At 35.4% G+C, this 4,901-nt stretch overlaps 1 pseudogene; it reads left to right on the forward strand.

Moving 5' to 3' along the window:
- The first annotated feature begins 4,142 nt into the window (after positions 1–4,142).
- LOC118848491 lies at positions 4,143–4,589 on the forward strand (annotated as a pseudogene).
- The last annotated feature ends 312 nt before the right edge of the window (positions 4,590–4,901 follow it).

The raw sequence follows: 4,901 nt of genomic DNA on the forward strand, positions 1-4,901 counted from the left end.
ATAAATGCAAATTGGTGTTGCAAATATAATCTTTGATAAGTTCAGTTTCAATTCATGGTAAATCAGTTTTTAGAAAATATTTCAAAAACATAGGTTAAGGGAAGCAAGCATATTAATTTTGTCATATGAAGAAAGTTTTAAATATGATTTTTATAACTATCAGTGACTAAGTTTCATACGAGAATAGCTAATATACAATTCATGTGGTTTTAATCTAATCATTTAAATGACAGAAAATTGAAAAATTCATTTAAAATTTTGTTTTCAGTATATAATTACATCAACAATTGCAATCATGGATCTTTATAGGACATGTGACATTGTCCTCCTGATACCAAAAATAACAGTAATCTAAAACTTTGGCTGATTTAGTTTTTAATTTAATTCCCATTTATCTCATAATAATAAATCTCCCATAAATCTGCTGAGCAAATTCTCTCACTAAAATGTCTTGACTTTCAAGAAGGCAAGTTCCAAGAGAAAGATCTAATGCTGGAGTGAACTTGAAATCATGCTTCTCCGGGGTTATAGAGCAAGGGCTTAAGAGAATTACTGCAGAGTTTCAAAATCACTTTTCTTCAGTTCAGTGAAAACATCTACTTATTGTAATGGAAGTGACACTGGGCAATTTGCCAGAGAAATTCCACTATCACAGCTGTTTTCAAATATTAGATTTGATGGTGCATGTCCAAACAGAAGGTCAAAATTAGAGGCTTCAAGAGTTGGATGCTATTTTTTGCACTTCAAAAACATTACATTCTGTAGATAAACATACATTTAAATTGTTACAAGGCCTATCATACAGAAAAAATAAAATTATTTTTATTTAAGATTTCTAAAAGATAGCTTTATTTCACATTGCTTTACATTTTTTAAGATTTCAATAAATTGCCAGGGCAAATGCCCGAAACCCATAGTGCAGCCCTTTATTAAATTAAATTTTAAAAAACCTATTCAAATAGTCTTAAGATTCATTTTTGTTCTCTAACATCTTTTTCTGATCCTTCCTGGTAGATGGAAGGCATCCTTCAGCTACTAAGAAGAAAATACTTTGAGAATGAATCTACTAATAGAACATACAGCTGGTATTCAAAAATCTGTCTGCCTAAAATCAGAGAGAGTTCATTACTGAGCTCTTTATGAAGGCTTTCCAGAGCACTTTTAAGGGCTGCTCATCCACCTTTACTATCCACTTCGCATCCAACTCTCACCTGTAGCTCTGAGAAGTTGTAGCATGCTCACAGAGCACACCGCAATAACACCATCTTGGCATACAGGCTAAACCAGGCTGAAGGTAACCAATAGGCCTCAAACCTATCAATGAGTCAGGGAAATATCTACTCCAAGGATGTGAAGACTTCCTGCAGTGAAATAGGCAGATGAGATAAATTTATTCCAACAGCAATGAAGGCAGTGGAAGCAGACACTGTGTAGTCCTTAGGTAAGGGGCCATCACCAGTCATCTTAACTTTTGTCCTGACAATGGGACTTCAATGACTCAGGAAAAGAGAGTGAGGCTAACAACTTTGTACAACTCTGCCTTACTTAAATCTAATTCATATAGAAGTCAAGATATCACCTATCTTGTCTTTGGTCCTCTTCACAAAAGAAGGATGAACAATAACACGATTCTTGTCCACAGCAACACAAAGACTTACTGATATGTAAAATGTTCTGATCTTTATCCATAGATTAAGTACCCAAATTGACAAAACCACAGAACCTTTAAGTATTGAAGAATTGGATTACTGAAGTATGACAATGTAATACTAATTAAAAATTTAAAAATATAACTCCCCCATACATTTAACATAATCGTAAATCTGATTTGGACCCTCGTTATCAAAATACTTAGGTTAAGGGTGGACTGACGAAATCCTTCTCCATAATTTCCCTTACATAATTAATAGATACTTTTCACAGTAGTATTTTTTTAAAGGAAATTCATAAGGCAGTCACTGTTCATTGTGTATATTTCAGCTTTGTCTAGGCAACTAAAACAAATCAGGCAACATTAATCCAACCTTTATCAACTACTTTAGCAACCCAATAAGATCCATTTCTAAAAAGCTGGATCAATCTCCACTTTTTCAAGAACTATACTCACTGGAAATGTCAAGTGAATTCTGCCCTAGCTGATTTTATCAAAGTATGTAAATCACCTTCCTGTCTCACTGAGAACCTTTAAGGCCTAGCTACAATCATGGTAATTATAGTCAAGTCTCTTGGAGGGGTTATTGTCCTGCAGGTGTTGATAAAATGATAGGTTTAGAGTTGAAAAGACCCTCAGATACTAACTAATCTAAACCGAGTTCCAGGGAATTCAGGTGACTTGCCCAGGAATACATGAGTAGTTACATCAGAATCAGGATTTGAACCTAAGTTCTCAGACTTCAGAGACAAAGTCTAATGAAAAACAGGTTTCAGTTTTCTTATATATAATCCATTTCTCAATCTGCTTTATACTAGAAGCTTTAAACAAAATAGGCACTTAATAAGAGTTTCATAGATCAGCATGAAATGTCTGAAACTTTTTGTTTAATTTATGGATTAAAGTTTTTTGAATTCTCATTCGTAAGTTTCTAAAAGGTATTTTTTCACTACATCTACAATAATGCAAAAGAAATAGAATTCCCTTCTTAAGCAATGACTGGCTTTATGAAGAAGATATATTCCAATCATTTTATTTTAATATGAATTTGAAGCTATTGAAATAATAGGGCTTAATTTAAAGATTGTTGTACTAAAAATATCTAGAAAACATTTTTCCAATATGGCTATTTCCTTTTTTAATGAAATTTAAATCATAAAGTAAAAATAGCACTTAAGTAGTGAATCTCTTTACAGAATTTAAGAATTCAGCCATGAATGATCACAATCTTACATGATTTGTTTTCACCATGATGATATTATTAAACAGATGTGCAACCTCATCAATGTCATGGCTCTTTCTCCTACTGGAGATCAAACCCATCTATACTTTCCACCCTGTGTAATTTTTGTTTATTTTCTTACACCCTACCCCAGGAACCATCTTGTATACTAGAAGCTTTACCATAGTTCTTTGAAGGAAACACAGTAAATCATACACAGCACTAATGGTATCTTCCTGTTATCTGTCATTTTCCCAACACACAAACCTACTTCTTTTCCAGTCATAAGTGGTCATGATAATGTATTTTAGGGCTCTTTTAACCTACAAATCATGGGTAATGTGATGCTTGAGATCACCATGCGTTTTCCATTGTTCTTTGAGCCACTTGCAACTGTGATTTTTTTTCTTTTTTTTTTCTGTTATTGTGGTATTCCATGATTCATAGTAATTTAGTATGACTGAGATGATATTTGGATTTAAGGAAATAGGCTAAAGGGAAGTTTGCATACTTAAGGGAAGTGGATATTTTCTTACACATGTCCAAATCTGGGCCCAAATTACTGTATATCCCCAGTGTTTGTTGCAGGTTTCTATATCATAGATAAAATTACATACATATGTTTGCTAGCTAGGTGGTAAAGTGGATAGAGCACTGTGCCTGCAGTCAGGAAGACTCATTTTCCAGAGTTCACATCTAGCCTCAGATAATTAGCAGCTGTGCGATCCTGGACAAGTCATTTAATCCTGTTTGCTTCAGTTCCTCATCTTTAAAATGAGATGGAGAAAGAAATGGCAAACCACTCCAGTATATTTGCCACAAAATCCAAAATGGAGTGACAAAGAGTTGGACAAAACTGAAATGATTGAACATGTGCATGTTCGCACTCCAGCTTAAAGATACACATATATGCATGTTTACATAGATAGAAATGAGATACAGACATGGCATGTATTTCACTATATTTTACAGTCTGAGTTTCTAGATTCCTTTGGATTTCAGAGGAGGATGGTGAGAAGGCAAAGAGTGCCAAAAGAAGGGTTCAGTGAGACCAAGGATTAGGATTTAAGGATTCAGCCATCTAGAAAATATCGAAGGTACATTTGTTATAAAGAACTTCTTGCATGCATAAAACCACCAAGTTAGTTTAAGTAACTACATTTTGCATCTCAAACATATCTAACCTAGTATTATCCATAACCTGAGATTACTCACCTCAAGAATATATGCATCTAAGCTTCCTTTTCTCTCTTGGCGGCAGCCGGCAACATGCCTTCCAGACTAAAGAAGACAGGGAAGCTCCGCCGGCACGTCAGGCACTGGCACGAGCACATCGGCAAGCGCCGGAAGCACTGCGGGGGTTGCGGCAATGCAGGGGGCTGCACCATCACCGTATCAACTTCGACAAATATCATCCAGGTTACTTTGGGAAAGTGGGTATGAGGCATTACCACTTGAAGAAGAACCAAAGCTACTGCCCAACTGCCAACCTTGATAAGCTGTGGACACTGGTCAGTGAGCAGACCAGGATTAATGCGCCAAAAACAAGGAGGGGCTTGCCCCTATCCTTCATTTTGTACGGTCGGGCTATGTTACAAAGTTCTAGGAAAAGGGAAACTCCCCAAGCAGCCAGTCATCGTGAAGGCAAAGTTCTTCAGCAGAAGAGCTGAGGAAAAAATCAAGGGTGTTGGAGGATCCTGTGTCCTTGTGGCATAAAAATCTAATGTTGTCAAATAAAACAAATGTCTTTATTAAAATAAAAGTATATACATATGTATGTGTGTACACACACACATGCATCTATATATGACAGAAACATACAGCCACATATATAATACAAATAGACTAATGCATACATATGTGTGGTACATGTATATATGTATTATATGTTTATATACATATACACATGCAGACCTGGGTATGCATGAATCATATATGTATAGGTGTGGGTGTATATGCCTATGTATTTACTTCTAGTTCATCAGGGCGTTTCGTGTTTTAGTATTTTGGAAATCTGTGGTTCAGAAG

This window comes from Trichosurus vulpecula, chromosome 4, assembly GCF_011100635.1.
Source record: "Trichosurus vulpecula isolate mTriVul1 chromosome 4, mTriVul1.pri, whole genome shotgun sequence".
Lineage (NCBI taxonomy): Eukaryota > Metazoa > Chordata > Mammalia > Diprotodontia > Phalangeridae > Trichosurus > Trichosurus vulpecula.